This window comes from Micropterus salmoides, unplaced genomic scaffold (assembly GCF_014851395.1).
Source record: "Micropterus salmoides isolate LMB-PRFRI ecotype aquatic unplaced genomic scaffold, ASM1485139v1 Ms_hic_scaffold_5, whole genome shotgun sequence".
Classification (NCBI taxonomy): domain Eukaryota; kingdom Metazoa; phylum Chordata; class Actinopteri; order Centrarchiformes; family Centrarchidae; genus Micropterus; species Micropterus salmoides.
Window position 1 is genome coordinate 24,650,187 of NW_024044237.1, and position 13,869 is coordinate 24,664,055.

At 39.8% G+C, this 13,869-nt stretch overlaps 1 protein-coding gene across 1 annotated transcript in view; it reads right to left on the bottom strand.

Moving 5' to 3' along the window:
• diaph2 (diaphanous-related formin 2) overlaps positions 1-13,869 on the bottom strand; it is a 434,333-nt gene that overhangs the window by 381,152 nt on the left and 39,312 nt on the right. The window lies entirely within an intron of this gene.

Genomic DNA, 13,869 nt, shown 5'->3' on the forward strand with positions numbered 1-13,869 from the left:
TTCTCCTTTATTATTGCCATCTTTATAATAACAAACAGTGGTTTCGTGTGCAGGATCGCTCGGAGGGGTGCTGCCACCAAGCAAAAGTAGGCTACTTCTTAAACGACGCATCGATGAATCGTTGAAATAATTTATCGAAGCTTCGAATACTAAAATCATCATTAGCTGCAGCCCTATTTTGAACAATTATTGCATTCACCCAATCACATCATTTCATCAGTTGAGTTTATCATAATGCTACTGTACAATATTCAGGCATGCGGGCAGTCAAAAACTGTCATCCCAGAAATGGTCCTCTTCAGTCTTCACTCTTCTCGGGTGCTACACGTGCTAAGCACAAAAACCAGGAGCTCTTTTTTTGTGTGTTGGTTTTTGACAGCTCAGAAGGCGTGGCGACAAGTTTGCACTTCGGTATTTATCATTTCTATTTAATTCAAAATGTAAAAACTATCACCTCAATCCTCAAACTGTCGAATTCTGCAGTGAAGTGGTGTGGAAGCTTTATACTTGATGCTGTCTGAATGTGAGTGGTGCACGTAAAAGCTGCCATTCTCTGCTTCTCACTCGTGTTTGTACAACCTATGAACAAGCACGGAAGTCTAAAGATTTGTGTTCATGCTGGGTGGTTAAACTTAATATGTGAGTAATGCTCAAATTATTAGTCTGCTAATTCAATTAGTCAACCAATGCAAAATGTATGACAGAATGATAATTCTGACAAAAGATAAGCAATCCAAGAACTTAACAATGTAGAATTCTCCTCGAACGTTTTTCAGATTTTAGGACCTGCGTGTTTCCATTTCAAATTCATTGTAGATTGAATAGAGTCTTCACTTTTGGTCAAACAACTAGCTTAAATGGACTAATCAACATCAGGTCTGGTAAATTATGATCAAAATTCATTATTGTTTCAATTGTAAATAATGAAGACATTACACATGTAAATGACTATTGATTAATCTAAAAAAAGACAAATAGAAGAATGAATATAGTTTTTGTCATCATGATTAAGTTGCTCATTTAAATGCTTTACACCAAAGATAAATAATGAATTGGGGAAGTAAGTTCCATAAAACAGTAATGCAATACAATCTGGGGAGATACCACATTTCAGTGGATCGGTAAAGGATAATGAATGATGTATGATGCCATACAGCCATAACTACTTTTGTGTATTATACATGTGGGTGATCTCCATCAAAGTGAATTATTCTCAAGTAATGATGTTGCATCCTAATATGGCTGTTTGATAAACGTAAAGATAGCCTAATAGAGTCACTAGAAGGAGTAGAAGAGAAAAGCAGGAGAAAAGGATGAAGAGAAAAAAAAGGAAACAAAGCCCCCAGGAATTGCAGTGCAGAGACTTCTATTTATAGAGGCGGGACTAGAGCAGAAGAATGACATCTCCTCTATAGCTGGAGCACCACACACTCACAGAAACACAAATAAACACACCCAAACAAATGCACATTGATACACTTTTGGAACCAATTTCTTAAGATCATTCTCACTTTATTTCATTATTTTCTTTCTTCCTCTCTACGATACACACTTAAAACATACATGGTCCAAAAATGGTCCAGAGCCAAGCACCATTCCTTTTAGCAGAGTGAGAACAAGAGACTGGGGCAGCGAGAGAAAGTGAGAGAGAAATAAGAGGAGTAAAAAAGGTGGGGTTGTCTGTTTAGGGGAGCATAGCCTGGCATATAATTTGACGAGCAAAAGTGAATCTATAGCAGTTAACAAACATCTAGTGCTAGGTGGAAGTTGTTGACAGCAAAAAAACAACATTGAGTATATACTTGTTCAGAGGTTAGAATGGAAACGTAGCAACGGATGACAACAAACATCTCTGTGCCTGTGCCGTAACTTAAAAGTATTTATATGGAGCATCAATCTGGCCCATGACATCTGTCACAACATCACAAGCTGGTGCACTGCAAAGTGGAGACAACCGTTTGTACCTTTGCCTCCTTGTTAATGAATTCCCCAGTAACTCACCAAAGTTAAATCATGGTGCATGACTTACTAACTAGAAGTTTGAGACTACATATTCATCTGAGGTATCAATTATGCTTGACAACAGTTTGATGTGAGTCAGAGGTGCTATTTTCAGCTTCTGATGCATTAACGAAAATGTCTTCAAACCTAATTTAGTATTAGTCAGCTCGTGGCCAAAAGCCAAGCAACAAGCAGTTTTTGTTCCTAATCATATAATGTAAAACAATCATTAAGCTGAGTGTCATTTAATGACTTTGAACATCGTTTTGATGTTGTAGCCACATGCTTTTCAAGGCTTGCTGCTTCTGCCATAGTCTCCTCGCTTGCTCACACATTATTAAATGCATATATAGATGCTTTATTCATGTACAGTTTCTCTCGGCCTACAATCTCTATCATGTCCATATTACTGTGTATTATCTTTTATTCATTTTGAATCACAGCATTCAAATTTGAACTATAACACGGGCCAAAGAGCCCAAACCACAAATCCTTTTGTTGAATGAGCAGTATATCCATTCATAGAGCATAAATCCTTGTGCTGAAGCACTGCTCTAATTGCTGTCATTAACAAGCACAAAATCAAGGTAGCTAGACATGAAGTCAAAAACCACAAGACAGTTTTTTATTCATGATGTGTACAGTGTGGCCCATAAAGCAACACTGAGCCATATCTATTAGAGAAAAACAAGGTAGAATTTGGCAAGGAAAAAGAGGAATATGTGGGAAAAGAGGCACAGGCAGAACCCACACAGTTGGGTTTTTATCGCTCTCCTGGTGCTGAAAAAGTCTGCTACTGAAGACACGATATGCTTAATTTTTTAAAAGCTGTCTTTAATATGAAATTCAAATGAGCTAATTTCTCATTATTCTGTAGATTCAGGACTACCACAAGTGTTTTGGGTAACATGCAAATGCCCCTAATGAAACTTAATGCTCACTTAACTCCCTCAAGCTTTAATCCACCCAGACTGTGATGTGACTATCATGTGGCTACTGGAATTACAGGTATGTCTGTTGTAGAACCAATGTTGCTTTCCACACATTGTCATGAATGCAATGTGTGGTGTTATACCTGTTAGGAGATGCCAGTGAGGATGCAGTGAGTTAAGAGGCTTAGCGCCACAGGCAGATCCACCTAGCTGGGCCCTGCTGACTGCCCCTGGGCCCACCTCATGCCCTCATTATCCTCCTGACTCCCTCTACTCATCCTCCAGTCGTGAGACAAATCCAGACTGAGGGTCCAGGACCTGAACCTGGCAAAGAAGTCTCGACTAAGGATAGGCACATTGTGGTGTTGTAGCCACTGAGAAAAAAAAAAAACAGAAAACAATCTTTCTGTGAAGTGTCAAAATCATCGTACTGTAAAACTGCAGTGGCTAAAAAAACCCTCAGATTATTAATTATCTTTTGGTAAACAACTGCTATCGTGCACAATAAAATATGTGTGTATATGTAACAGTTGACTGTTTATGCAGCCATTACTGAATTATAACCTCTCCCAAACTAGACCCAATGTAATCTATAAATGATGCCTGCTGCATGAAATAAAATGTATTTGTGCTTTGATATTTTATTTTCTCATTTATTAATGGAACATAGAGAATTGAAAAGGGTTATGGTGTGTGTGTGGGGGGGGGGGGTATTATTTTGTGTAGCTTGTGGTTCTTCAGTCCTATAATGGCCTGAAAGTATTCTGTGCTTTTGGGAACAAGTCTTCTGTGCTTTTGGGAACTTCTATGGTTTTTCACAAAAAAATTAAGCTTGAGGGTATTCCACAGGGTATCAATCAGTGTGACTGAGGTTTTAAGATGCATGAAACAAACCAGTGGGTTTGGGAGCTGGAGGGGGGAGGTTAGCAGTTTTTCACAGAGTTAAGGGGTCAGCAGAAATGCAGTACAATTCTCTTCCCTTGTTGCCATGCATAAAGCTGCTGTCAACAGACCTGGACCATCTGTCTTGTTATTTACCACATCCTTGTTTTTCCATAACCCAAAACTCCCCTTCATGTTTTCAGTGAAAAGCTGCATTTATGAATACGATAAAGAGACCACCAGTAATTAAGAGGCATAGTTTAAATAACTATGCAGAAGAAAACTTTGTGCAGCTTTCTGGACTTTAACACATTTGCATTTTGGGGGGGGGGTTACTAAAATCTTGCTATTACTTGTGTAAAACTTAATTGGAGAAGACATGTTCATTTGACTAACCAGGAGAAAACCAAAAACAGCTTTTCCAACATTTTACGACAGTGAATGCTTTCCAAAAGTCTTTGGTGTCTCTGAACTGAGTAGAACATTTTACTTTTATGTTGTATTACAAAGCCCATCACATTTACAGTAAACTATACAACAAAACAATGTAACACTACTCACACAACAACATATATAATACATATAATCACCAGTTTGTTCTCTTTTTATTCTCCAATTTTAATGGCAATCTTCATGAGTTGAGAGTTCTTTGTCCTAAGATTTTTTTACACCCTTGTTTTTAGCTCTTGCTTTAAAAGATTACGTGGTGGTGCCGTTTTAAAAGTTTTTTTTTAAACCACAATCTTGTCATTTGCATGCAGAAGAAAAAAATCAGACAGAGCAACAGCAACCTTCCAGTCTTACATAAAACGACATGTCCAACTCAAAAGGAGACACATATTTGGTACTGTCTGGACCTAGAAGTAGGTAAATCATGTGTAGAGAGATAACAGACTCATTTAAATGCATGTGAAAGCCCTTCTCCCCGTCCAAAAGCTTTCCAGAACTCAGCCTAAAAAAATGTTTGTGCCACATTCATCTGTCAGGGACAAATCAAAGAGTTATGGAGGTGAAGGGAGCGAAAATGAAAGAGGAATTAAAGTGATTAAACTAGTACACAAAAAGACTCATGCTAACCATGCATAGCGAATGGCTCTCACACCTAAAGTGAGGGCATCCTCTTTAATCAGAGGGTAATTTATTGACTCCCATTTACAAAGCCATAATACTAGTGATCAAGCCCTTCAACCGTAAAATGCAATAAACTAGGGAAGTGTTTTGTGAACAAAGGCAAATAACAAGGCCCCACACATCGTTATGTTCCCTTCATATCCCATTAGATTAGTTCCAAATAGGTTTTAGGTTTAGAAAGCTATGCCATACAGCCAGGGTCATGAGTAAGAATTTAAAATTATCATTACATGTCCTCATTCCACTGTATGAATACTCAATGCACCCAGTGTTGTACTACCTAAATGTAAATTGGGCAGGAAAAAGAAACAATGGTTGAATTTGCTAATGTCATCTCAACATACAGCTGATTAGGCAGAGCCCATCCATAACACTGGCAGTGTTGCTTTGATGCTCTTACTTTAGATTATTGCAGACCATCATCATGTCAACCATCATCTTTCTAAAAAAATGTCTGAGCAATTTATGAGGCAGTTGTTACAGGAAAGGCACACCTAGCTGGCTTAAGTAGAAAGACCTTATGGAAACGGCACACACACATTACACTTAACGTGAAGCAGAAAATTGTCTGGCGAGAAGATGCAGCTATGTTTTTTCCCCTAGCATTTTCACGAATTATTTCTCCCTCAACAGAGGCGCAATACTTGTCCATCAGGGAGAACAAAGCCATGTAATTGGCTGCTTCCCCACTTGAGCCCCAGATAGCACAATGTTAATAACAAACTGATGAGAAATTCATTAGGGCTCCAAATAAAAACAATCTCTCCTCGATAAGAGGCGAGTACATTATAATTAAACTGATGCCTCTCCGTTTTCATTAGGCCATGGAGCCTGAAAACCTGAAGACTGAACCACTGAGATGGATGCAATTAAGCGTGATTGTTTTACTACACATTTGAGTCTAAAGCATAAAACAGAGGTGCCAAGTTACAAATACAGTAGGTATTCATGCAGCAGGAAAAAGAGATCAGACAGTCTTGTTGGAAACTAGCCGACCACAGAGGCACATTTTGGTGCAGAAGGCAGGTTTACAGTGTAGTCCAAGGGAATTGGTCAAGTCAGGATTAGTTGCACTGCTCACCAGTGAGAGGGAGGAACAGGCTGGAAAGGGTAATAAGACATTTCGCTTCTCCCTGTCTTGAACTCTCTTCCCATCACTTTGCCAGAATACTCCTTTCTTTCTCTCCCTTCTCATCTCTACCCCATACTCCTCTCAACCTTACACCTTTCTGTCCATCTTTATTTCTTTATCCCATCTTTACACTCTCTCTCTCTCTCTCAAGATGGCTTCACAGAATTCTGAGATGGCCAGCGCAGAGTCTGGCAGAAAAGGGGAAACAAAGGGATGAGACGCACAGATTTGTGTGTACTTCTATGCTCTGTGCTTGTTGTGGCAGGGGAGGGAATGGCTTGCTTCTTAGCTGTCAGCGATGCCCTGGCAAAGCCTTGTCTGTCCACAAAGCTACTCAGACCACGACCAAAGTGTGAGATCAGGACTTAAATTCCCATTCTCTTCCTATCACAGCAACGGAACCCCATTCACACAAAAAGACAAACTAAAAACCATGCATGCACAGATGCATACGTATACACAAACGCCACTAAAAAACAGACACACAAACACATGCACAAAAGGCCTTGGGTGTAGAACAACATGAATGAGACCACTCAACATCAGCAGTGATTCTGAATGCTCAGTCGTATTTCTATTAGATGTTTTGAATATAAAGGAGGACAATACCAAATGTCCTTGCTTCAAAAATCCTTGCTTTTACAGACAAGGTAACTGGTGGACAAAGTGATACCCTTTACTCTCTCAAACTGGAACATAATGTGAAGCAAACAAAAAACATGTAGTTTAAGCCCAGTCCACCCATTTATAAAGAAAAGCCATTTGTGCAATGACACTAGGGCCAATTCACTGACAGGGAACTGTGTACACTAAGCATTAGCTCACTGACAAACACTAAGAATGGGCTTAATGTCCACAAATTACTCTGTTTGCAACTAGCATGCAGCACTATTCTGTGTCATTCCCATTTCCCTATTGCTGGCATTTCACATACAAGTAACCGTGATTATAGGAAAAAGCCGCCATACTTAAACCGTCAACTGAACATATGGATGGTTGAAGCTATTGTGGTTTGACCTCAGGGAAAGAGGGAGCAAGCGGGTCACACTAATGTGGACCAATAATCTCTCCCAGAGTCATTAGGATGATCAATGCCATTCTAATGAGATAACATCTGGAACAAAGGACCCTAATAGCAGACAGCTGCTGGGCAAAGTGAGCTAATTAGGAGAACATTCAGTGATGCTAACTAATGCTGCAGCCATTTGGGCCCAGGTTTTGGACCCCACCCTGTTAACATCCAAAATACAACATGTTGAATATTTCATACCTCCTCTAATAACTTATCATTGCACTGTAATATCAGTGGTAACGCATGAGGGGGGCTGGGGGTGGGCAGAAATACCACAACATCTCAGCTTGACATGAATGCTTATCAAGCGGCACTAAATTGGTCAATTATGGAGAAAATCTGTTTTGAGGTAACCTTTCAGCTTATTAAATAAGCTATAAATCAATCTTTAGGGCAGAATAAGTAGCTGGCTTTTAATGAGTGAACGTGTCTAATCTCTCTCTCTCTTTTTTTCTTTCCTTCTCTCTTTCAGTGTGTGTGTGTGTGTGTGTGTGTGTGTGTGCATACAATATGATAATTAAGATTAAGTTAATGCATTGGAGTATAAAAATCATTGTGCAGTTCTGTAGAGTTCACCACAACTTCCAAGTATGCAACTTGAAGTTGCACACAGTGACTGAATGTAAGTGGCTCTATTAGAGGACAAAATTTAAAAAAAACAGTGAACAAAAAGGTCCACCTCCAAACACTGGCTAAGCATGGAAGCAGGATCCAATTAGTCCTATGCTTAGAGAAGAAAATAATGGAGAGCAGCGTCAAAGAAAAACTTCGTAATAGTGTCTGTACAAGTCTTTGGTGATCACGAATAAATATAATTACCATGAACAGAGAACACTGTGTAGTCTAACGTGATTTTAAACAACACTCCATTGTTAGACCAGGGAGCATTAATTACATATAATAAGGGAAAAGGATAAGAAAGAAAAACCTTTCAGAAATTCCATTCAGCATAGGCCCTGTATCCCATGCATGTCTACCCCCATTCGCAATACACTGTCTTTCTATTATGCCATTTATGTCATTTTATTTGTTTGCCTTTTTAGGATGACATTTAAATAAGCCTACAAAGAATTAAAAGTCATGTGGTAAATAAGATTCTGAGATGTCTCATTTCATATTATACAAAATATCTAATGTGACATCAACAATTGGAATTACATTTTGTACTTCTTTTTTCTACAGTCTCACCATAGCTGCTTTTGATGGAAGACAAATTTCTAACATATTAGACAACAAATACCGTGAGATCTTTTGTCAAGTAAAAATTTTATTAAAAACCTTAATTAAAATATAAATTATTTTTAAAAACCCATTTAAAAAAACATAAAGACAACAATCAAAAATTACCTCTACCTGTGTAATTTGCCTTAAAGAAATCATGACCATGAAAACACAATTTGCCTTGTATTTCTGGTGCTTTCTTTAGAATTCCTTCTCATTCAAAGACTGCTCTGGCTATTAGAGATTTCAACTGATTATACAAAATGTTATTAAAACTAAATACATACCAAACAAATCCTTCATTGCTCTGATTGCTTAAATTCTGGCTCATATGAACACTGTACAGAGGAGGTGCTGTATAGTAACACTAGAAAACTACATTAGTATGGGTGGTGAGGGAAAAGGGAAGAAATACCATCAGGTTTGAGTGCAGTCGACACTGCAACAGCACTATTCCTCAGAGAGCATGACAACAGCGGTGAAAAAGCTCCCAACTAACAGTAATTGGTTTTAAAATAATAGAATTCATTACGGTTATGGCGCTTGTTCAGAAATGCAAACAGGGGAAGAAAAAACATTCACTAGAGACTTGGGCTGAACTGCTTCACTAAAAACTATGGGGAGATGAAAGGCATAATTCAAATGACAATTTTAGAACCCTTAGTTCATTTATATCAGAAGCTCTGAAGATGTTGCCGGCATAATAACATCAAGATTTTTTTTCTGTTCTTTTGTTCTACTTACAGGGCTTGGAAGGAACTTTTTTCCCTCTCAATTTCATTCTTTTGTGGTGGCAAATTCTTCCTTCTCACACAGAGACATGTGAGGTGACACACAAACAATCTAGCAAACAACACCCGTCGGCAGCAGAGAGACAGCCAACTGAAAGCTAACATGGGAAATCTTGACAGGAAAGAAGAAAAACACCTCACACATGACACTGAATTTGCTGCTTGTCTTATTAAATGACTGTGTAATTATACACATCAGGGGTATGCATTGTAAGGTCCTGTGCTTTTATCACATCCAGTGGCAGACTATGTTTGATTCAAGGCCAGCATCTCAGGTGTGAAAAAGACATCCACCCAGCATTAAAAAGATCATCTCTCAAGACCACTCAGGACATAAAGACAGGTCAGCCATCTCAACATGATTGTCTCCTATACATGTATAGCCAACATCAAGGATATCACCATTTCAAACACTAATACATCTGCCATCAAATCAGCCTCAGGCCAACATCTAGTAATTGGCCCCATTCTAAAGTAGTGCTGGATACATTTTGACTACCAGTTGATAGAGCAAAAAACCTTTATGACATTTTTCTTTATTTTACTCATATTTATCTGTCACAGTATCTGAAGAAAAACAAGACTGCCGTATGGCTATGCATTAAAAATGCATGTGGCATGTTAGTGAGGGCACCTGAGCCGAATGACAAGGTGGAAGAAGTTGAAGTGGGCACAGCATGTGTGGGGGAGCAAAGATGTGCCTTTCCTCCACTCTCTGTCACTGATGTCTAGGGTTGAAAACAACCTGGGCTATAAATGAAAGTCATACTCAACCGAGAGCACATGTGGCCAAGAATCTGTGTCATGTCAAGAGCTCAGGGTGTCAATAAGCAAATATGGCTCACATGGAGAGGAGGGAGCAGATTTGATGTTCACATCTCTGAGGGAAAGGAACTGCAATGGAATACACAAAAAGAGTGAAAGAGTGATGTGGTGTCAGTCTGCTGGCATAGTAGATAAGAGGGATTTACAGAGACAACCAGAGGGAAAGACAGTGATATCAATGGTGTGGTTCTGTAAGCATAACTGATGTGTTGTTGGTAGGGGAGTGCCATCTGTTCATCAGTGTGGGGTCGGTCTACTAAATAATTCAGGTACAATTGCATAAAAGAGTGGTCAATACTGCAGGTATTGTCAAAAGAAATGCTTCCTTAGAGTGAAAGTGAAGTGTTAAAAGGGAAAAAAAATGGTTTGGACCCTTTAGAGGTTAGCTGTCTTCCACCATGTCAAAAGTGGTCTCACTTTGAATCTGTACACAGGAAAGATAATAATGATGAATCTGAACTCCCCCCTACAGTAGGAGAGTAATAGTATAGATCAGAGAAGACATACCAATTTGAATGCTGTTGAGCCATTTCACACTCATTCTCCTCTTTAAAGATCAGACATCTAACAAATGGCATTAGTGTCACACAAAGCAGTGTTATGTTGGCAGAGAGAAACCCATTAGGTCAATTCCATAGTAACAATGTGGCTTTTCGGCCCCTATGCATTGCACCAACTGGCCAATTAAATGGGCACCCACTGCCACCAAGTGCTGGCCTTCAGTACTACAATGCTGGCTGGAGAAAGGCAGCTGTCACCACCTCTGTCTGAGCAGAAGCAGACCATGACCATGCATGATCAGCTACTGTGTTTATGACATTTACAACGATATCTCGGCAAGCCAAACAAAACTAAGATCCAATGCCATCAGCGTTGTTGTGAAACATCCCTAAAGACCTTCTCTTTTGCTTTAATACACAGCTTCAAAGTTTGGCATGGCACAATGGAAAGCAGACAAAGGAGAGACCATGTAATTTGCGAAAAGCTGTGACCAGTTTGGCAGTTTAAGACCATCCTAGCTAGCTTGCATGAATAAGAGGTAGTGCCAACTCAGGATAAACGGCTCTCTGGCACAGCTAACCTATGCTTTACCCACCAAGCTTAAAGTAAGTCATAGCAGCTTGAGCCTTTATATTTAGCACATGGCTAGTTTATTTTTACGCATGCATTCATTCATTATTACATTCATTCATTCACTGGAGATGAAGGACCAACCAACAAACTGCATGCTTTTGGTAAACAGCTAAAAAGTGATACAGTTTGAAGGCTGACATTTCAAAACTAAGGCCCATCTCTCCTGAACACCCTTGGAAAAGAAACTGCAAGCCAGACAATAACACAGCAAGTGATCTGTCCTTGATCATGTCACCAATCATTACAGTAGAGAGCTGTCTGGGGAATCGGGGGAACCTGGCTGTTGATGAGGCGATTATGTGGCTTTTCTCTCGTGCGTCCAAGTATGACAGCACTATGAAAGCACTGTAGCTGATAGGCTGAGACCATACCTTGTTAGCACTCGGTTGTGCTGAGTGGACTAGTTGGCTGAGCAGTAAGGCACTCCCAAAGGGCCTGGTTGGCTTACTGCAAGAGTAGGGGGATTATAAACAGGCCATCAATGTGGCTCTCTCCACACCCAACAACTTTGGTTTTCACTCATGTTAACCACAGGTCCCTGTCAACAGCAGCCTCTCTTTGTCCTTTTTGTCTTCAACCCTTGCATTGTGTCAGTTGTGAAACAAAGACACTGCAAATCATGTTCTATGCATACACTACTGTGGACACTGGAATGCAAGTACACATATTGTCAGTGTGAAGTTTGAAGTCGTTTTCACATCTAAAAAAAGCAGACAACTCCATCAACCAAAGCAGCCAATAACTTACTAAATATACACAGACGTAGAGAATGACATCAAAAAGCCAAAGAAGCAAATAAAGAAATCGGGAGTGACTGGAGGAGCAGGCAACCATAAAGCACGGGGATACACGGAATTTCACAGATGTGTGAACAGTTAAAGCAGATGCGATAGGATGTGATGGTGGATGCATACAGAGAGGCGGGTTGTAAAAATACGCTATAAAGTTTATGGAGCCTAATGCAGCCCTGCAGGAGCCTCCTGCCGAGCTGAGCATGCCGACAGTGCTGTTGAGTGTGTGACAGAGCTGTGGGGGTGAGATGTACAACTGAGTGCATAGCCAGTATTCACAAGCTCCATCACTGGTGTGGGGATGTACATACAATATACAATTCACAGATATGCAATCAACAACTAAGAATGCTACTTTTTCCTCCCTCCCCCTATCTAAAACACTCCATCATACTCTATTGCTCCTGTGCAATATCTAAATCCAAGCTGTAATATCCAAGTCTATTGGAACTGCACAGAGAAAAACTGAGCTACTTACCACACGCACAAGCATGTGCACACACCAACACAAATACTGCCATAGCCACTGTTCAATCCAACATCAGCATACTGTGACCACTTCAGCCTTTCATGTTCGCTTCAAAATAACGAGATCCAGCTCTCCCATACTGATTGAAGAGGAATGATTGTTTCTGCCTTTGAAAAGACATATGTTGTATAGAGAGATGTGTGCGGGGAGAAGGAAGGACGGATAAAAGGTAGAAAAGAAGGGAAGGATAAAAACTGAAAAGAAAAAGAAAAAGAAGACAAATGCTCATGGAAAAGTAACCTCTTTTTCTCATCCCCAGTGGGAGCTGATGTTGATTTAATCCTACCCACACAGCCCATCCTCTGTCACCACTAAACCTTTGCTTCTTCCACAGCCCGCAAAGGTCAATCCAACCAAGAATGTCTGAAGACATGCCATTCCGCAGAAACTAGCAACAGTAATTGATAAATCATATATAGACCATGAAGATCAACATTACATGACAAATGTAACCCGAGCTATTACATTATTAACAAAAAAACAACTATGTATGAAAGAAGAGTGGGTAAAACACGGTAACAGGTGTTCCAGTGTGATGTAGCTTAATTCAATTGTGAAGAAGAATTATTCAAATTTCGTTTCTTTTCTAAAATCCAATATGGGTTTACAGAATATATAAAGGGAGTTGTAATAATCCTATTTAAAACCGTCAACATATCAAAATTCAGTAGGTTGGGGGTAAAAACAAACACTGTAATGTTTTGTTTCTCGTCATCCTGGCTAAGCTCTAAGCAACTGTGCTATGGCTGATGACCCTCACAATATTAAGTGCTGTTCTGATGTAGAAGCTGTAGTTTTTTCAGGAATCCTGTGGGTTACGTGAATCATGGCGGATTCCCGGGAATGGGAGTCAATTTAACTATTTATCGCGGGAATGGGACGGAACAGGACAAAAGTAAACGAGAGGGCATGAATCATAGGTCCGTTTTATATAAATATGCATTTCTAATATGAATAAATGCTATTTTCCGTTTTTGTTTTTTTTGAGAATGGGATGGGATGAGACAGGAACTGTGTCAACCTCTACTCTGAAAAATAAATAAATAAACACTTAATGAGAAATTTTATTTTACATTTATTCATTTAGCTGATGCTTTTATCCAGCTATATATGTCAGAGGTTGCACGCCTCTGGAGCAACAAGGGGTTAAGTGTCTTGCTCAGGGACACAATGGTGGATGTGTCACAGTGGGGGGATTGAACCCGGGTCTCTCACAGAAAGGCATGTGTCTTATCCATTGCGCCATGACCACCCCCATTTTAAAGTGACTAAATAACAAGTGTCGCACAGCTGACCCCCAAGGGTAAATGTCCATCCTCCACAGCGGTACCTGGTTTGGTTGGGTGATCCAACAAACACAACTGGCTGTAGATAGCATATGGCTATCCACACACCCCACAGGCCAACAGCAGATGTAGCATAAACTGG